Below are 22,052 nucleotides of genomic sequence, written 5' to 3' on the forward strand. Positions count from 1 at the left end.
TTTTTAGCAACCAATCTTCAAATCACCTTCCATCAGAGATACTTCTAACATTTCCAAATGTGTGGGGATATTTTTAGCCAAATATATTTGTCCTCAAAAAAAAAGGAGGAGGAAGGGATTTTCTCAGCAAAAGAATGAAATTGTTTCTATGCTGAAAATTTCCTTCCTGAAAAACACTTGTGTTTTTCACACACAAATGAGTATTTTTTAACATGGAATATTGATTTTAAATTTTAAGTGAAAAAATCAGGTTATAAAATAGAATGTGCAACAAATAGTCATTTTGTTTGAAGACAATGACATCAGTATATAGTTAATTCTGGGCTGCAAAATTACAGGTGGTTTTATGTCCTCAGAGTTTTTTGCTTTTCTATATTTTTTCAAAACTCATTTTGCAGTGGGCATGCGATACTTTTATGATAAGAAAAAATACATATTTTCAAGCCTATGCAAAGAGGATTTTTTAATCTGTCTGTGGTTGGAATACTAAAACTGTAAATGGAATGCTTATATGGAGAAGGCAGTGAAACTTGAAAATACAGACATGACCTCTCTGCTGGGGCTGAACTTACAGCAGTGAAGCCCCCTCAGGGGGAAAAAAGAGAGAGAAGCATTGAAGAAGAAACATTTCTAAGGATCAGGGAGAGGTGTCTGAAGGAGACAGAGTTCATTTCAGCTTAGCACATGCTTATTTATCCCCTGCTCTGTACCAAGCAATGAGCTTCACAGCAAGATAAGAATCAGAACAAACCAGGAGCCTGTAGCCCAGCAGGAGAGAGAGAACCGGGATCGTACAACTTGGGCGCAGTGGGACGCGTTCTCTGTGGCAGTGAGCGCTGGCTTCCGTGAAACCCCAGAGGAGAGGCCTGGAAAGCGGGTGTGAGATCGGTTCCCCAGAGACATGGATATAAAAGGGGAGTGAAGACATACAAACGGCCAAAGGCACATGAAAAAATGCTCAATATCACTAATTATCAGAGAAATGCACATCAAAACTACAATGAGGTATCACCTCACACCAGTCAGAATGGCCGTCATTCAAAAGTCCATGAACGATAAATGCTGGAGAGGGTGTGGAGAAAAGGGAACCCTCCTACACTGCTGATGGGAATGCAGTTCGGTGCAGCCATTATGGAAAACATATGGAGATTCCTCAAAAAACTAAAAACAGACCTACCATATGATCCAGAAATCCCACTTCTGGATATATATCTGGAGGGAACTCTAATTTGAAAAGATACACACACCCCAGTGTTCATAGCAGCACTATATACAATAGTCAAGACATGGAAACAACCTAAATGTCCATCAACAGATGACTAGATAGAAGTTGTGCTATATTTATATAATGGAATGTTACTTAGCCTAAAAAAGAATAAAATAAAATAATAATGCCATTTGCAGCAACATGGATGGACCTAGAGATCATCGTTCTAAGTGAAGTAACCCAGAAAGAGAAAGACAATTACCATATGATATCACTCATATGTGGAACCTTAAAAAAAAAAAAAAAGGACACTATGAACTCATCGACAAAACAGAAATAAACTCACAGACACAGTAAACAATCTTATGGTTACCAGGGAAAGGGGGTGGGAAGGGATAAATTTGGGAGTTTGAGATGCACAAATGTTAGCCACTATATAGAAAAATAGAATTTTTTTAAAGTTTCTTCTGTATAGCACAGGGAACTATTTCAATATCTTATAATCTTTAATTTTAAAAAATATGAAAATGAATATATGTACGTATATGCATGACTCGGACATAGTGCTGTGTCTCAGAAATTAACACATTGTAACTGACTATACTTCAATTAAAAAACAAAAAATAAAAGTAAAATAAAATTAGAAAAAAAGGGTGGGGGGCGGGGAGAAAAAGGGATGAAACTAAAGGAGAGAATCAGGAGAGAGTGTGTTCCAAGGCAAAAGGAAGGCACTAACCAGGACACGTGGGTGACCGGGAGCACGCACGGCGGGTCTGGGGTATGGATAGTGCTGGAGGAACGAGCAAGGCAGACTGTACCGATGGGCTGGGACGCCCCACCCACACGTGTCAGACTAGGAATGTGGGAATTTAACCTGAGGGCTAAAAATCCATTTATGGGTTTCAAGTGGGCTGGCAGTGCTGAGCCCTGTGTGCTCAGAAAACAGTGATCCCTAAGAAAAGCCCCTATGCTTTTGTGTTCCTGAAATGGCTGACCAGAAAGAACCACCCTCCCTACGTGACTTAAGCCGGATGTGCCTACCCACACTTTGGGGTGACTCCCAGACAAGAGGTGCCACCCTTGCTTAGCTGTGACGAGACTGAACACAGATCTTTCCCCTTTTGCCAGACTGTTGACAAGGCCACATACAGACTATATGGGATCCCTAGGTTTGCTGTAACAAAGTGTCACAACCCAGGCGCTTAAAACAACAGAAATATATCAGCTCACAATTCTGGAAGCCAGAGGCCTGAAATCAAGGTGTCAGCAGGGCGGTACTCCCTCAAGACTGTAGGAAGGGTCGGTTCCATGCTTTTTCTTAGCCTTTGGTGTCACGGACAAGCCTCGGTGCACCTTAGCTGCAGCTACTAACTCCAGTCTCCACCTGTCACCACATGGCCATCTTCTCCCTGTGTGTTTCTATCTTCACCTCTTCTTATAAGGACTCCAGTCATGTGGAATGGAGGTCCACCCTAATGACCTCATCTTAACTCGAGGACATCAGCAAAGAACCCATTTCCAAATAAGGTCACGTTCACAAATACTAGGAGTTAGGACTCCAATGTATCTTTCGGAGAGACACAATTCACTGCGTAAGATAGATCCTCCAACTTCCCGCTCTTTAACTCATGGATGATTAGAGCTGCTTGTTCCCTTGAAAGTAGCCAGCCATAGGGGGAACACTTTTTCCTATGCAGGTAACTGACTGAGGCTTCCCTTGTTTACAAAACAACCTCGACTCTCACCCACCCCACCTGCAAAGTGCTCACCTCTCCCTATAAAAGCCACTCTGCCAAGTCACTCTGGATCTGGGGTAGCCTCTACTGTGGCAGGCTGAATACATCAATCTCCTTACTCAGGCTGAATACATCAATCTCCTTACTCATTCTTTTTTTGCCTTCGACAGTAGGTAGGGTGTCATGGTCAAATTCTCTTGTGTATTCTGAGTAACAGCTGTGGCAGGGAAGGCTGACAGTAGGTGCTCGGTGGCACATGTTGTGGAGACTGCTGTGGGGCTCTGCCAGACCCCCCGTCAGGATCACTGCATTCACGCCCTCCTTGCTGAGAACAGCAGCTTCTCAGCTCTCAGGGACAGCTCTAAGGCAAGTCTCTGGCTGGCAACCGCCTCAACTTATTGTCCAGTTGTGCTAGACTAGACGGACTAATGAACTTGTGGTCTCTCACTTCTAACTATAGGAATTTTCCTTCCCCCCTCGTCAGCAAATACAAAAAGGGAGCCAGGCCTGATGTTGCCTTTCTTGTGTGCTGTTTTGTTGCAGGGAGCAGAAGCTGAGAGGCATCCAGGAGATAACACTCCGTTCCCCCATCCAGACCTTTGTGTCCAAGACCGATGGCTCATTAAAGCGATTAGGCTGATGGTCCCAGAGCAATGGAGTGGGGTGGGGCAGGGCATGTGGCAACAACTGTATCAGTAGCAGCTGGCATCTCTTTCCATAAGAGCCTAGAAAGGAGACAGGGTTTTGTAGCCCCTCAAGGAGAAACACCAGAGTTGGCTCAGGGATGCTGGGGAGACAGAACATTAAGAGAGGTGGCCTTGACAACAGGGGCCAAAAACAGCATGCCAGTGCCCCACTGGGAGCCAGTAAAGCAACCCACCTTCAAATGGACCCTGTACGTTTGGACATCGAGGAGCTTAGTCATTATAAGGATGGGTTATAAACCAGAAGCCCTTCTGCCTTCCTCATTCCCCTGGTCCTCTTGTACCTGCACGGAAATGGAGTGACAGTCCAAACAGGACTGAGACCTAATTTCTCACCCTCTAAAGAATTAAAGCTCTAAGTCAGGATAAATTTGATTTGTAAAAACAAGGCATTTCTTGCCCTCTGAGAGTGTGAATCAAATTTTTAACTGCTGTAGAGGCAAATTCAAGTCAGCCAGACAGCAGTATATAAATAAGACAGCTACCAATTGCTTACTTTCCCAGCAGGGCCCCAACCCCCGAGTTCCAGCTCAGAGACCATGATTAAAGCCCTCTGAAAATCCACTCCCTCCCACTACCCTGCGAACAAAAGTGCCTCCTGTCTCCTCCTTGTGCCTCCTTGGTTTTGTGAGCAAGACATTAAACTGCCATCTCTGGGTCCGAGGTGACTTAAGTCCAGTTACACAAGTACAGGCTCAGTGGGTTTTTTCTGCCCCCAAGGGGAGTGGAAAAGAAGGGTCTCCCTCCTTCCAGAAAGCTCCCTCAGTTGAGCCTCTGTTTCCAAAAGGCTAAATGAGAATATCATGAGAAGACAGACTCTCAAATGTATGTGGCAGCAACAAACCAATGAACACATGTCGGGGAGAAAGACAGGCTTGTGCCGGAGAGGAGGAGGAGCTTTTGCAGGGAATGCACCCCTTCCCAGGAGACATGCTTGAGAAGTGGGCTCTTCCTCTTCTGCTGTTTACCTGCTTTAACTCCCTCTGCTGCTTATCTTCTCAAAAACACTGAAGTCCTATTTCAAGGCTTTCCACAGTGATTTCCTGTCTTCCTTGCGTCCTTGTCACCTGCCCCCGCCAGGCCAAGTCACTGAGACTCCCAAACACACTTCAGGCTCACCCCACCCCATGGCTCCCCTCTCTTCCCATTCGTCCCCCTGAACCCCATTCCCAGTGCCCCCATCTCTCTCTAATCGGTTTACCAGCCTCATGGGGTGCTGGGGGAACACCCTTTTGAGGGAGCTCTGTATCATCTCCCTTCTGTGCCCCTGGACAGCGTCTGAGGGGAACAGCTCCCACAACTGCCCCGACACTCGGTTCTAAGAAGAGTCTCATCTGAATCATTTAGACTCACCTTTCAGGAATTGCAAAGTCCTGCACAATACAAATCAAAATCCAATCTTACCTGCAATATAAAGCTTTCCTCTTCTCCCAACTCAGGCCTGAGTGTAACAGAGAGAAAGAGACAGAGAGAGAGCCTGGTTGTCCCTTCACTCCCCCTCCCCATCGTCCATCAATCTTTACCGAGTCTCCCTCCCTCCCCAAGTAGGAATTGGAAGGAGGCGCAAGAGAAGAGTGCCACTCTTACATAACCAGTGCTGCGTCCTTCACCAGCAATGCCCTGGGATGTGACAGGTGTCCCACACTGGGGCTGCATGTGGGTTGGGGAGTGACCCCAGAGGGACCTCTATGCTGTACAATCCCTGGACAAGAAGGATGAGCTACCTGCTGACTTCCTATAAGCCCCCTCCTCTACCCCTTGCCCTGCCATTCACCCCACAGAGTTTCACGGCTGAGCTCTCTCCCTTGGCAGGCTCCTTCTTCAATCAGATGCTATGTTCCACAGCATCCACTTGGTCCATGGGAAACCCATCCATCCTTGGCAGGCTAAGCGGGGCAAATGCAGGCAGCCCATAGCCCTGACATCATAGACTAGTCCCACACACTCCCATTCCAGTCCCCTGCCAGCTTCCAAATTTCCCCTGCAAGCAGTAGGTATCCGTCTTCATGCTCGCAATGCCTTCTCTTACCCAGGAACTCGCGTCAAGTTCTCCCAAGAACTCCCCTTCACACTCTGTTCTGGGGGCAGCACAAGAGCAGGCCTAAAAGTTCCACTGCTCAAGCACCAAGTATAGGCGTGGACTGCCAGTTCTTCTCTCTTGTCTCAGGGAAGTGGGGACACCCACCTCTCCTCCCCGTGGAAGGCACAGGAAATACCCGCCACTTTCCCTAAGCAGACCACCTACTGCTGAAAATCCCAGCAAGAACTTCCTTTCACATTTATCATCTTCTGCTTTTATAGGAAGGTGTCGGGGGCACAGAAGTGCAGCATGAGCAGCAAGGATCACAGGATGACCTGGCCACCTCTGAGTAAGCCCTGTCTAGGGCTGGCAGGTCCTTGGTGAGCTCCGCAGACGTGGGAGTGATGAGGTCATGTTGTGTTCAGCATCAAGGCTTCTGTAGAAAATTTTAAACAAGAAAAGGTTTGCATGTGATCCTGCTACATATTCAAATGTTCCCAATCCTTCAAAGCCCCACACCAGCCCTCAGCCCCTCCAAGAAACCTTTCTGCTCTGGCAACTCTGGCACTCACTGAGAGCTCCTATTTCTGGAACATTCCGTGCACTTAATGGCAGACAACACATTCTGATAAATAAATATATTCTGTCTCATGTTCGTCTCTTGTTGTTCTTCCATGTTTGTCTCAATAGCATGGCAGACTTTTCTGAAAGTAGAAACTGTGCTTTATACTTATTTTGTATCCCCTGTGGCCTTACCACTTTGCAGCCAACATGAAGGTGCTCAATAGATATTTGAAGTGTGTTGAACTGAATTTTCAGTCAGACACACACAGGATGGAAAGAGCCTTGGTTGGTTCGGGGTGTGGTGTGCAGAGCAGAGACACTGCACACACAGATCCTTTCTGACATTTAGGTGTTGTAAAATTGAACAGTAACTTTGTAAAGATAACATATGCTGCTGCTCCTTGGAGTCAGATAATGCTGGTTATTCATCTCTGGGAATAATTACCTGGGCTCGGGATTCAATGTATTGGAACCATTTGCATAGACAGCCCGGGGCGCTGAGACTGCGAGAGCAGCGGAATGTTGGAGAGACATGGGCTCCTTTCCCACCTCTTAGACCCGCCCCCACCCAGGTTATGTGGCTGGATGGGAGTGCGGGGCACTCATAAGGCAGGAAACGGTTAGATGGACACGCCCCCTTCTCCTCTCTACTCCTCTCCTCTCTGTCCCTCTCACACACACAGAGGCGTGCACATGCTCACAGTGCATCTGGAGGGGGTTATTGCCAAAATGCACTTAAACAATAGGCCTGAGCTAGTTCCCCTCTTCCCTAACCTTTGCACACTTTCTTTACCTACAGGGAGTTTTTTTCAAGGAAGATTGTTATACTGTTCAACCCATCCAAGTGCACTTCCACACTAAATTTCATATGTCTATCCTTGGTTTCATAAAAGAGGAACCCAAGGTCTTGGACTCCACTAACAAATTCAGAAATACTTTTGTTAACAGTAACAGCCCAAATGACATGACTGCACGCCACAGACAAGAGCAGAAAATCCAGACAGTGCATTCTACCCTCGCCTTCCTATGTGGTTATGGAAACCCTAAGGTGTGTGCTATGACTTCTGAAGCTGGTGGAGTTAGGGGCCCTTGGTCTCACAGGCATGCCACCTCTTCCCTTGAATCTGGGAACACATCTGTATTGCATCTGCTTGCCTTCCCTTCCATCCCTGCAAGGTGACAGCAGCCACTCTCTCCTGGACCTATTGGAGTATAAGGTCTTCCTAACACTCCCAGTCAGGTGCCTTCTCCTACCACCCCCTCTCAAACTCCTCCCAGGAGCTCAAAAGTTACTTTGGTGTGGTAATGATACAGTATGAAAGAGAACTAAATTTAGTAGCCATTGTGAGTCATTCATACGTGACCTGTCATTCTGAAATAGCAGCCAGAACAAGAAAGCTTTGGGAGCTTTCCTGAACACCCTTTGACTCCAGTTAGCACCTCCAGTCCTACAAAGAATGGCTCTAAGGGTCGAGCTTTAGTTATAGGCCATGGAGATATTTGGGGCACATGAGTTTTATCTCTGCTTGGTCCTGTGGCTGATGGCATTGTATTCTCAATGTAATGATTCTTTTCATGTGACAAGGAGTTGGAGAGAGGGATGCTGAGCGAAGGAGTCCATATATTCCCCATAACTCGAATTACAACAATGAATTGCTACATTACTCACCCTTGCACTGGACATTTATCACAAAAACAAAACTGCAGAGCCAGGGAGTTAGAGAGGATGTGCTATTTCAACCTGCACCCTGTGCCAAAAGCATGCAGTTACAAGGAAGGTCCTCAAAGCTCTCCCTCACTATCTGCTCTTAAACCATTAGTTACAGTGGTTTGTGAGGAAAAGTCACAGCAGGGATTGAGACAGCTGGACTCTTAGTCATCTGTGAGGGCCACCTGCGGGCAAAGGACTGACCAGAGCCTCCTCTGGGTCCTAGTGCTTGCCATTCAACTTACCTGTATAGGCTCATTCCTGATTTTGCCAAACTCTTAAGAACTTGAAATAGTTAAAATATCTGTTCAGTGGAATATTATATATCTGGAAAAAAGATAGATAAAATCATTTATTTTATGTTACAGAAGAGGTGTAAATTATTAAGGTAAAAGGAAGTTGCCAAGAGATATATAAATATGATCTCATTTGTCTATGTATATGTTTTAACAAATATATAATATTCTATTTTCCACCAGCTTATGGGAGATAGCCTCAAATTTGAATGTGAGTCAGCTTACAGAAGATAAAGACATAACAGGTCTAGAGGAACTGAGCTTGGGACGAGGATATCCCTTTACCATGACTTCCCAAAGTGCCTCCTCACCTCCACTGGGGATCTTATCCAAGTCAGGGAAGTGAAGTGGGGACAGGGCAGGAAGTTGGTCTTTGGGCACTGTCCACACTGGCTCCACAGACACCAATGCTGTCATGGTCCCTTCAGCTCCAGAGACTCTCTATTCCACAGGCAAGGGATTCTCTGTCCTGGATCTCTATCCTTTGGTCCTGGCACCTACTCAGCCATCTCTCTGTGGGTCTTTTCAAACCCCTGCCTCTCTGCTAAGGGACAGGGCCCGGTTCCCAGTGCCCTAGCACAAACAGAGCTCTGCTCTCCCTCCTCCACCTCTTTTTGGTCCAGAGGAAAATCTTTCCTCCAGAAGTGAACAATTATATAAAGAAAGAACAAAGTTAAAACAAAAGAAAGTGTGTGGAGAATATCCCACCCCCATTAAAGGCCAATAATGGCACTTTGCTCTTGCTTAACCTAGATTGTCTTCAAGAACTAAAAAAATGGAATAGAAAACTTAAAAATCGACTTTCAGTAGATGTTCAAAAACTTGTTAGTGTTCAAAAATAAATGCTTAAACAAAAGAAAGTGGATTTTATATCAAACAAGTTTGAAGAGCCCTGTATTGCAACATTCTGTAAAATAAGACAAAAAGTTGGTTTTGTTTTCTTTTCCTTTTGAAAAGAATTTTATAGTTTTTAATTTTTTATAAAATGATATGTAGTTTACATATCATAAAATTTACTCACTTTATATGCACGATTCAATAATTTTCAATAAAGTTACCAAATTGTTCAATCATCACCATGATCCAAAGTTTTAGGACATTTCAATCAGCCCAATAAGATTCCTTGGAATATATGCAATCACTCCCAGTTGCCACTCCCAGCCCCAGGTAACCCCAGAACGTTCCCCAGGAGCATTTTTCTTTTGCCTCCAGAAACTCTCCAAACCTGGAGGCTTGGGCATTGAAAACAAAACCCAGGAATTCTGTACAAGTTACTTCACATTCCAACATGCCACTCACCTAAGATATTGAGAACTAACCTGGTCAACTCCCTGTATGGTAGAGAAGAAAGAAGAAAATCAGCAAAGAAAAAAATATTTATTTTGGTAGGTGTGAAGTAGGAATAATAATATGGCCGCACTTAGGCTAACAGATTGCTTATTTTTATGCTTGCCCTTAGCACAGTCAACAAACCTGACCAACTGGTTGCTACTTGCAGCTCCAGGCCCGTTGTTACAACTAAAGCTATTGATCTTACTGTTTCTACTTTATTCCAGTAATTGAAAGTAATAATCATGCTTGGTCTCTGGTCCAAGGAGAAGGTCACAGGACTGTAACCTTACAAAATAGCCTGAATTACCAAGAAGACCAAGCCTTGAGAGCTTACGAGATAAAGAGATCTAATTGCTAGCCTCTATAGAATTGGTGGCCTGGAGGCATCATGATGCCATTCTAAGTCTTCCGATGAGAAAATGATTCTGTTGATTGTTATTGATGCTTTATCATTTGAGCTATGGCTATATAACCACCCCACCCCCTCCCCAAGGTGGGTTCACAGTTTTGAAGGCACTGGCCTGCTGTGAGTCCCCTTTGCCCGGGAAAGTAATAAAGCTGCCTCTTTTCTTCTAAGCTCCAAGACCTTGTCTCTGGCTTATTTGGCTCGTCAGGGGTGGGGGCCGAAATTTCGGCAACAGGTGCCCGGGGAATAAAATTAGGGGAAAGATGAAAGAGTACTTGAACTTCTTAATCTATGTGTTTCTTGGATTAAGTTCAAACTCAAAAAAATAAAGAATATAAAAGATAGTGTGTTTACTAGAAATGAAAAAATATCCCTTCCCTCTTTCCATTGGAATAGTCAGGAAAGTGAGATTCTATTTTTTTAAAGCAAACCCTGAGAGTTTGTCATACTCCAAACACTGTTCAAAGTCCTTAACATACAGGCGTATTTAATCCTCCTGGTAACTTTAAGAGATGGGTGTTATAATTATCATCATTTTACAGTTTAAAAAATTATAATTAATCAGTGAAATTTGCCTGGCTGAGCCGGAGCTTCAGCACTGCCTGGGTGGACAGCACCCCCCAAGTCCCTCCCCTGCCCTGCCCCAGCCCCCTTGCATCCTAATCCCTCATTGTCATGGTATGGCATCTGCTCCTTTTCCATTCAAACCCCAAGGTCCTTTGCCTGCCTCCACCTTGAAATCTGTTTGCTATCTTCTAATGGGAAAAGAAGGGAAAGATTGAGAAGGAGAAGGAGGCCGACGGGAGAGAGACGAGATAATTTGGGGATGAAGGTTGCCTGATGAAGATTGCCTGGTGGCTGCTCCCACATGGTCCCTCAGAGTGGAACTGAGCTATCGTTACTGGAAGGTTAAGGCCAGTTGCTGGAGGACCTGATATGGCAGGAGTCTTTCTGGTGCTCTCGGCATCAGCAGAATAGGAAACTAGTGACTCAGACTCAAGGGAATCTTTTCTCTTGTCACCTGCATGAATAGCCCAGCCCCAAGAAGACCACTGCTTACTGAAATCTGGGAAGGAACACCCTTGGCAAGCTCATTAGTTTTCTCACATAGGCACCATCAGCAACAACTTTAGGTGACCCAGAGAAGGAAACTGATCAGAAAAAGACAAGCCCAGAAGCTATGTTACGGAGCCTTCAGATCTGATGGTTTGCAGATACACTGGAGGAGACCTCTGCTTGCGTGGTACAAAACAAATGCTCAAAAAGAAAAATACCATATGATATCACTCATATGTGGAATCTAAAAAAAGAAAAAAGAGGGCACTAATGAACTCACCTACAAAACAGAAACAGACTCACAGACATAGTAAACAATCTTGTGGTTACTGGGGGAAGGGGATGGAAGGGATAAATTTGGGAGTTTGAGATTTGCAGATGTTAGCCACTATATATAAAAGTAGATTTTTTAAAATGCTCAAATGCACAGAAGAGGAGATCCTGCTTGAACAGGATGAGAACATTGTTATTGTGGCTCCTCTGCACAGGCTGGTAAGAATGACATTTGAACTAATGTTCTTACCTTCAGTTCTGAGCTCCACTCTGTAAGCAGAATGTTGAAAACAGGAGTATGAAAACTGGAGGTTTGAAAACTGGTAGAGATGACCAAGCTGGAGAATATCCAGCTGAGAGACCATCAAAGGTACTTGGGACCTTCAACTTGGAAACAAGAAGGCCTGGTAACTCTGTTAATAGTTAAAGGCGTTGTTGGATGGAAAATTAATTTAGTGTTTTACTAATCCCAGAGAAGAAATGGAGTCCTTGAAAGAATTTATGAGGAGTTTTCAGCTCAGGATGAAAAAAAATACTTACAATAATCCCAGTTGTCCAAAAAAGGAATCAGCTGCCCATCGCTGGCTGTGTTGAAACCATAAGAAAATAGCAGTCTGTCTGTGACGATCTAGATGTGCTTACACATTGCCTGAGTGATGGATTGGATGACTGATCCTGTTTCTAATGCTGAGACTTAAAATCTGAATATGTCAGAGTCATTATTCTTGATCCTTAAAGAGTCTGATTCAGGGTTTTGTCTTTTCCTATTTATAGAAGCCACTGATTACATTTGAAAATTCATTGATCCTTAAATGCCTTCACATAAATTAAGCATAAAGAAGAATAGGGTGTTCTCACAGACAGAGTCCTGGAACACGCAATTTATAATCTGGGTTCTGCTTCAGAGTGTTCCAAATAGTTACTATGTGAACTTGGGCTCTCTGAGCATCAGTTTCTTCATCAATAAAATGGGTACCATTGTTAAGAAAAACTCCTCAGGAATAGATCAGATGAAGTCCCAGCCATGGGAGCATTCTGAGTGTTCCCCAAAAGGCAACACTAGCCACTGGCAAGTCAGGGAGACAGGTTATAGTTCCCCTGTGTTGCTCTCACAGCCACAGTTGTGTCCACGCTTCAACTAAGTCTTTCCTCTCAGTATTTTGCACCCTGTTACTTCCACTTCTCCCCTGTAACAGTGGAAAACAATCTGAAGAAATCCTTCAGAGAAAGATACTAGAGAGTTTAATGTGATTATCCTTGAAGAAAAGTTGAAAATTTAAAAAAAAAATCCTTGAGAGAAGACAATGCTAGACCCAGTGATTGGGATGGCAAACTGGGTTGTTCCCGAATATAGTGCTTTAAACTGGGACAGAGGGATGTTCCTGGCACGGCTCAAATCATGCAGGTAGGTGATTTGAAAAAAACAGAAGATAACATGGAGTCCAGAGATTATTTTCTTCCCCACCAAAGGGACTCAGCTTCAAATTGGAGTGTGATTCAATGGAGCGGCAGCTCCTAACTAATACAGCTGCAGAAGCCAGCCTAAGAAATGTGATTTTCCAGCCTGCTTGGCCAAAGCTGTTATCATCTAAGATATCACTTATGTGAAATACATTCTCTCTTAAAACAATAATCAATATTAGACACCTGTCACCTTCCTTTTTGAATCCTGTAATACACTGAGACCTGCTAGCTGATGAAATGTGGAGGGGAAAGCCTTCTGTGCTTGTTTCAGCCCTCAGGTGAGCCAAGCACAGAGGTCTGGGTGAGAGAGAAGGAATGGATGGTCACCGGGAAGGTCACCTGTGAGCCAGGTTGGAGCTGTATCCCCTCTTTCCCTCCCATCTCTACTGTGTGTGTGTGTGTGTGTGTGTGTGTGTGTGTGTGTGCGCGCGCGCGCGCACGTTTGGCTATTAGCATAATAACTCATCAAAGTTATACCACAAGGGAAATCATCATTAGCAAAAGAAAGGTTTGATATTGGAAATGTTCCATCTGAGATCTTTGAAAGGCCAACACTGATCACAGAACTCGGTCCACCATCAACTTCTGGGGCAGTCCTTAGCTTTGACCCTTGGAGAAATTTGGTGTAATTGTGCCAGAGAGGATGGAGGGTATAGAGGGAAGGAAGGAGGGGCCCAAGAGAGATGAGGCCCCTAAAGCCCATTCGAAGCCCCTCCTCTGTTGTGCCTCTTCATAAGATATAAGACCCTCTCTTTTTCTATTTGTGAAATAAAGGTAACATTATATGAGGATTAAAGTACCAGACTAATGGATAAGCACTTACCGAATTCACTCAGCAAACGTGTATTGATTGAGGATTGTGGTTGATGTCTGGCATTTGGGGGTTCTGTGCTATCTTTAATTGCCGAAATAGTAGTATTTTGTTGGTGAGATACCAAAAACTTAATTTTTAAAACATAAAAAGTATTTCAATCTGAAATAAATCTGAAAGGTGATATAGGACATTAAATTTTTAGTTTGAACAATTTAGAAAGCATTCTTCTCCCCTCCATAAGTGGAAGAAAATGATGATAAACAAAGCAAAGATTCTATTGCAAAAAAGTCTCACCCTGTGTCAAAGACTCACTGTGTACATGGAACATGTACATGATGATGTTAAATTTGATCCAGGTGCCTCTGCAGCGGAATCTCCTCTGTCTGTGATGAATGAAATAAGGAAAACAAGGGCAAAGCCATGTGGCCTCCTTCGAAACAAACTTCAGCTTGGTAGAAATTTAAAAGATTACATTTCCTAAACATGAAAAATTCAAAAAGAGCTCAACCTGTTTAAGAAAAGAAAGGAATTGTTTGAAGATGGAGAAATCAGAAGACAGTATCTGGGGTTAGCTTATAAATCTCTCCTCTCCCTCACTCTCTCACCCACTAGGGTGTCCAAAGGGCTGTTTTAGTTTCTCTTTCCAGCCAGTACCGAGTGATGGGCATCTCTTGGGACAACTGGCACAAGCACTAAAAGACCCAGGGCAAGAGAAAGCCCTACCATGAGAAGCGGAAGTATGAGCTGGGATGCCCACGGCCAACACCCAGACTGGCTCCCGTCGCAGAAACAAGGTGCATGTGTAGGGAGGCAATAGGAAGTACCAGGCCTTGAGGCTGAACATGGGGAACTTCTCCTGGTGCTCCAAACGCTGCATGGGCAAGACAAGGATAACTGGTGTCATCTACAGTGAATCCAACAATGAGCTGGTCCGTACCAAGACCCTGCTGAAGGACTATATGGTGCTCCTTGACAGCACACCACACCGACAGTGGTACCAGTCCCACTATGTGCTGCCCCTGGGCCACAAGAAGAGGGCCAACCTGACTCCAGGAGGAAGAGATTTTAAACAAAAAAATGATCAAAGAATATTCAGAAGAACTATGATGATGGAGAAAAGAATGCCCAAATCAGCAGTCTTCTAGAGGAGCAGCTCCAGCAGGGACAGCTTCCTGCATGCAAGGCCTCAAGACCAGGCCGGTGTGGCCGAGCAGATGGCTAAGAGCTAGAGGGCAAGGAGCTGGAGTTCCATCTGAGGATCAAGGCCTGGAAAAGCAGCAGATAAATCCTCCTCCTGTTATCTTAGTTCATATGATGAAAGCGTTTATTCTTTAAAAAAACAAAAAGGCTGTTTCATTGGCTGGAAAATTTTGCCCCAAACCCACTTTCAATGACTCAATGATAACATCATAATTACCCTTATTTTAAAGATGTTACTTTTTAAAATATATTTATAACCATTAAATTTTCAAATTTTAAAATTAAATTTTTGTACTTCTTATGTGTTTTTGTTTTCTAATACTAATTCTGGTTCCTTTTCAATATTACTTCATTGCATTGATTTTACCTGCTAATAATTTAAATTAAAAAACATTTTTTCCCCCTTGGGAGAGTGACTTGGGTTAAACAGCAAAATGGTTTGGATAGTTTAAGGAGGAAGCAGCATAAAGGAACGTAGATAATAAAGGGGAAAGCCTGAAGTGGGAGGTGGAAATCAGAGGGACCTGGAAAGGAGTCTTTAAATTATTTCTTACTAAAGCTGCTCATTATTTTTCCCAATTTATAACAAGGGCAACCCCCCCGCAAACAAAACAAAACAAAACCAGAAAACCCACAACAGCAATGTTACAAAGAGTACGTAACAACAAATCAAATGGGCCTCAGCCCATTCCTAACCTGCAGACTGGAGTCACTCCCCTCCCCCATGAAACATTAAGTTCAGTAAAACAACAAAGAAACAAAAGAACTAATTATGAAAACAATGTCAGTGAGCTCTTCAGAGCGCTTCCCAGATCGTTCAGCAAGCAGAGTTGGAGAATTTCCCTTAATTAATAAAAGAGAATGATTTTTAATCAGCACCTCAAAGTGGAGATATAAATAAGTACTTCTTGAACACTTACTTTCTTTAAGAATTTAAGCATTAGAGAGAGAGAAGCAAGATGGCGGAGTAGAAGGACGCTCGTAGCTCACCCTCTCCCACAAATACACCAAAACTCACATCTACGGACCCACTCAGCCAACCAGAGCATCTGCCGAACTCTGGCAGAACATCACCCTCTTCGAAAGACAAAGACGCCAAAAATCTGGTAGGAAAAAAGAAAGAAGAAAAGGCAAAACAGAGCGGGACCGGTCCTGCAAGGAGGGAGCGGCAAAGGGGGACTAGCGCTCATTCGCTGGGTCTCCTCTCTCCAACAGAGAGGCCAGCGGGACGAAGAGGGAGCTTCTGAGGCTCCGATCTGCCCTGAGCACCCCTTGACCAACAGAATTAAGTTAAACAGGCAAAAAGGGTCCCCATGACACCCAGCCTGAGACACGAGCCAGCAGCTGGGGCCGGGGCAGGCCACCCGAGCTGGGCGGAGGACTGGGGGTGGCTGCACTGAGGCAGCCATGGGGGACTGCAGGGGGCTGCGCGCCATGGCTGGGAGGGGATACAGAGCAGAACAACCTCAGTCCCCCATACATTTCAAAAAAAGCAAAGCAACAAGGCTGGTGTTCCCTGTGGGGAGGGGCACTGTAGCCTTTGTCTCCTCAGACCCGCGGCACCATTACTGGCGCTTCTCGCGAGAAGAGAGGCGGGGCACAGCCACAGCCGCCATCTCCTCCAGTGCGCAGCACCTGGGCGGGGGCGGGGCCGAGACCTGAATCCGCACTGGGGGCTCTGCAACCTCCTAGGCAGGACTGAGACTTGTTTACAGCCCAAGGCAGATAGGATATTTCTGTCCTGGTGCCTCAGAGAACTTGCACCGCCAAGACAAACAAGGAGCTGAGATTTGGCACAGAACAGGGGCGGGGCTGTTCCACACAGGGTCTTCCCTGAGCCTGCCTACGCCTACGGAGCACCGACAGGAGGCAGAGAGGGCAGCTGCACAGAGCAGCAGAGCAGCCTGCACCGGGAGAGGGCGGGCAGCCACCTGACTTCCTGGCAGGAACGCAGCACCTGACCATGGTGCTTGGCAGGGCACAATCCACCAACCTGCCTCGCCTGAGCGCAGCATCTGACTGCGGCATCGGGAGGGGGAGTGACCCGCCCGCCCACTGGCCACAGTGCCAGAGAGGTATGAGCAATATGAAGAAGCAGAGGAACCACTCCCAATTAAAAGATCAAGAGAAATCCCCTGAAAGCACGATCAAGGAAATAGACATTGATGGCCTACTAGATCAAGATTTCAAAAAAGGAGTGATCAAAGTACTGAAGGAACTAAAAGAAATAGTGTTTAGAGATATAAAATATGTCAAAAATGAAATAGAAGCTATAAAGAAGAATCAAATAGAATTAGTAAACTCATTTGCTGAGATGAGAGCTGACCTAAAGGCTGTGCAAAGCAGACTAGATAATGCAGAGGAACGAATAAGTGACCTAGAAGACAGAACAACAGAAAGCACCCAATCAGAACAGCTGAGAGAAAAACAAAAAAACAAACAAACAAAATGAAAACAATGTAAGGAACCTATGGGATAATATAAAGCATGCCAATCTACACATAATAGGGATCCCAGAAGGGGAAGAATGAACAAAGGGGATTGAAAAGGTATTTGAAGAAATCATGACTGAAAACTTCCCAAACCTAAAGAAGGAATCAGATATCCAAGTAGAGGAGGCTCAGAGGGTCCCAAACAGGAAGAACCCAAACAGACCCACACCAAGACATACCATAATCAAGATGGCCAGAGTCAAGGATAAAGAAATGATCCTAAAGGCAGCAAGAGAAAAACAAAGAGTGAGTTACAAGGGAACCCGCATAAGGCTTTCAGCTGATTTCTCAACACAAACACTACAGGCCAGAAGGGTGTGGCAAGATATATTCAAAGTCCTGAATGAAAAATAGATGCAGCCTAGGATACTCTATCCAGCAAGGCTATCCTTTAGAATAGGAGAGATGGAGAACTTCACACACAAGCAAAAACTAAAAGAGTTTAGTAACACTAAACCCATGCTAAAAGAAATATTGACAGGTCTACTCTAAATAGAAAAGAAGCAAGATGCTACAAAAATAAGAAACTCATAACTGGAAAGGTGATAACTACCATGAATTACAAATAGAAATAACACAAAATTGTAAAAGAAGACATCTAAATCATTAAGAGTGGGAGAGGGAAGCGAGGAAAGCCACTGTGGAAAACAGTATGGAGATTCCTCAAAAGACTAGGAATAGACTTACCATATGACCCAGGAATCCCGCTCCTGGGCATATATCCAGAAGGAACCCTACTTCAAAATGACATCTGCACCCCAATGTTCATAGCAGCACTATTCACAATAGCCAAGACATGGAGACAGCCTAAATGTCCATCAACAGGTGACTGGATAAAGAAGATGTGGTATGTTTATACAATGGAATAATATTCAGCCACAAAAACCGACAACATAACACCATTTGCAGCAACATGGATGTTCCTGGAGAACGTCGTTCTAAATGAAGTAACCCAGAAAGAGAAAAAAATACCATATGAGATCACTCATATGTGGAATCTAAAAACAAAAAACAAAAACAAAAACAAAACATAAATACAAAACAGAAATAGACTCATAGACATAGAATATAAACTTTTGGTTGCCAAGGGGGCAGGGGGTGGGAAGGGACAGACTGGGACTTTAAAATGTAGAATAGATAAACAAGATTATACTGTATAGCACAGGGAAATATATACAAGATCTTGTGGTAGCTCACAGCGAAAAAAAAAATGTGACAATGAATATATGTATGTTCATGTATAACTGAAAAATTGTGCTCTACAGTGGAATTTGACACAACATTGTAAAATGACTATTACTCAATAAAAAATGTTTTAAAAAAAGAATTTAAACAGTAATCCCTTTAAAACATATAGTTCTATATTATTTATTATCTTAGACACGCTATTTTGTAGGGAAAAAATATAAACACCTCAAAATATCATGAATTCTAAATTTGACCAGATCTAAATCCATGGAATCAATACCAGAAACGTTCTTTACTAAATGTGGTTCCAAAAGATTTTACTGAGATCCTGGGATTAAGGTTATTTTTAAATCCCATCAATACAAGGAGATACATTGTGATCCAAGCCCTTAGAAACAAGATCTTTTGTTATTCATTCAGTAAGCAAGTACTTTTTGAGCACCTACTACGTGACAGAGCCTGGAGAAACAGACAATAACAAATCAGGGATTAAATATATAGTACATCAAATGGTGATATAGTCTATGAAGAAAAGTAAAGGGTTAAATTTTTTTTAATTTATAATAGAATGGCTGGGGAAGGAAGACCTCATTCACAACGTGACATTTAAGCAGAGGCCTGAAAGAGATGAGGGAACAAGATGTATGAAAAGTATCTAGTGGAACTGTACTCCCATAAGTGCGAAGGCCCTGAGGCAGAGTGGACTCGTTTGTTTAAGAAAGCCAATGTGGTTGAGGAAGTGTTCAGTGGAGATGGACATGCACTGCCTGAGGGTCAGCAGATCGCCTCTAGTAGTCAGCTCCTTCAGGGTGTGCCTCCGCTACAGAGAGCCACCTTGCACTAAGTCACACCTTTCTCATGGCAGCACTCACTCAATGGCTGATGAGGCAGATTTAAAGGTGCAGCCATTGCTGCCTCATGAGAGGCACCACCAGCAGGCCATGCATTCTTCCAACCTCCTTGAAGGGTTGCCTGCAGCTTTGCTGGGCTGCTTCACAGTTCAGTTTCTCTCTCTTTACCCCATCCTGCTTCAGCTCACTTTTTTCCACAAAGGTTAAGCTCTAATAAATACCGAGGCCACCAACTCTTGTCTCCAGGATCTGCTTCTGGAAAACCCAGCCTGCCACAAAGAGTGAGCAAGGAGAGAGGGGTTGGAGATAAGTTCAGGAAGTTAGCTGGGACCATGACTTTGGTTTTTACTGAGTGAGACGAGGGTTTTGTGATGTTTGGAGCAGAGAACTGGCTTGGCCTGACCTCAGAAGGATCCCCTGGCTGCTGTGGTATAGAGAGAATGGAAAAAGGCAGGAGTAAAAGCAGGGAGGGGAGGGCACAATCCAGATGAGAAATGATGGTTCACATCAGGCAGAAGTTATGGGAAAGCGGCTTGTGAAAGGGGTGGGACTCAGGACATACTGTGAAGAAAGAGTCTTCAGGACTCACTGATGAACTGGTTGTGAGTGGGAGGGAAGAGAAAAGTCAAAGAGGAGTCCTGTTTTGGACGAAACCACTGGAGGGGCAGAGTTTACAAGTTTGCAGACAAGATTACAAGTTTGATTTTGGACTTGTGACAACTGAAGTACCTTTTGGACACCCAAGAGTCTAGACTTCTGCAAAAGGTTTGAAATGGAAATCAAAATTTGGGAGTCATCAGCATATGAATAGCATCTAAAGCCATGAGTTGGAGGGACAGTGGGTATAGAGAGAGGAGAAAAGACATTCAGTGACCAAACCCTGGGACAATCATCACATTTCACTTTCCCCTTGTGGTCTTAGCACCCCTCTCATTACTGTACCAACCATCCCTTGTGATAAGCAGGGATGCCAGCAGGAGAAACAGGAGGGTTAGGTAGTCAATGGGGCCTTCATCTCAATTCTGAGATGCTTGTGCTCAGAAGCTTTATATTGTCTTTCTCCTGAGCTGTCAGTATGAAAATAATTAAAGATTTATAGAGAGAATCAGCCTTTATAGGACAGCTGATGTCCTTGTATTGACAGATCAACCAAATGTCCAAAGCACATAATCAAACATGTTAGCTACGGAAGGTGAAGAGGAAACTTACCAAGACAAAAGGAATTGCAAGTCATCAACCTGTTTACTAAATGAGCAAATTCAGGTTGACAGATGGCTGCAACTGTACCTGATGCTGGGAAGCACAGGGCAGCAATATGAAGGAACACAGCTTTGACTCTGGATCCAAGGTACTTTTCCTTAAAGCAGCACACCCAGAAGAGATCCCCTAATCTTGATTAAAACAACTTGTATCAATCAAGTCACAGTTTAAATTTGATTGTCACTAGCAAAACTTAAATTGTAGATCATCTGGAGATGATGTGACTTTTAACAAACACACAATTAACATTTAGAAAAGTGACCATGGAGACCTGAAAATCCACTTTAATTCAAAGAGAAAAGTACAAAACACACATATGAATAGTTTTCAATAGAAATCTTTCTTTTTCATATTATGCCTGCATTAGAAAGAAAGATAAAACCCAGGATGTGAAAGCACATGCAAAGACAGTAAAAGAGTTTCTTTAGTTCAATGTGTCTCCAACTTAATGTGGAGATGAATTATGTAGAATTCTGTTAAATTGCAGATTCTGAGTCAATGGGATCTGGGATAGGATCTGGATTTCTGCATTTTTAACAAAGCTCCCAGGTATGCAGCTGCTGCTGGTCCAAAAACCACACCTCCAGTAGCAAAGCTTTAGTTAATATTATCTGATGAGGTTAAATTGACCATGTGTCAGAGAAAAAGCTCTCCCTGCAGACATAAGCTCACCAGGAGATCTTAAACACGGGGGGACATTCACTGAGAGGGATGACGTTTGACTCTAAGCAGAAAGATTCTAAGTGAACAATACACCTATTTGAACCTGAGAGAAGCAGAGTGAAAAATCATAAAATTTTACGGAAGAAGAGATCAAGCAAGAGTTGGAAACCATAGACCATTTCGTTAAAATGGTACCCAATTATGCATAAGACTTTATATTGCCTTAAAGTTTACAGTGTAATTTAATTTTTACATCTTTTTAAAGGTAATGTTTATACTAGTATTTTAATAGCTGACTTCAATGATTTTGTATTATTTCTAAAAGAAAAATTAGGTGGGGATGCTTTTGCTGTTTTCTTTGATTCAGCTGTCTCAGTGGTTCTCAATCCTGACTATATGTCATAATCCAGAGAGCTTTAAGATTGCTGATTCCCAGGTCCCAACCCTAGAAAATATGATTTCATTACTCTACAGATGGGCTGTGAGCATCCATAAATATTAAAGATCCCCAGGCGATTCTAATGTGCAGCCCAGGGTGAGGACCACTGAATTTAACCAAACCTAAGGGAACCTGTGGGCTTCCTGAGACCACACCCCTGGGAACACTATCCACACAGTGGAAGAGTAACGACTTCTGGAGATGAAACTTGCACACTCGAATTTACAAAGTTATAGCAAACAGCATAAAGGATTAACCAAATCCTTTGATCTCAAAAACTGCTGAAAATCTAGCCACTTCTCTTTCCCTTTTCCATTTTTTCCAAATCAAAGGTTTCAGACAGATTATCTTTAAGCAGGTTTCAAAAGACTCTCACTGA

The 22,052-nt window shown here is 43.7% G+C and overlaps 1 pseudogene; it reads left to right on the forward strand.

The window, feature by feature from the left end:
- Positions 1–13,945: 13,945 nt before the first annotated feature.
- LOC102518933 lies at positions 13,946–14,807 on the forward strand (annotated as a pseudogene).
- The last annotated feature ends 7,245 nt before the right edge of the window (positions 14,808–22,052 follow it).

Source organism: Camelus ferus, chromosome 5 (genome assembly GCF_009834535.1).
Source record: "Camelus ferus isolate YT-003-E chromosome 5, BCGSAC_Cfer_1.0, whole genome shotgun sequence".
Lineage (NCBI taxonomy): Eukaryota > Metazoa > Chordata > Mammalia > Artiodactyla > Camelidae > Camelus > Camelus ferus.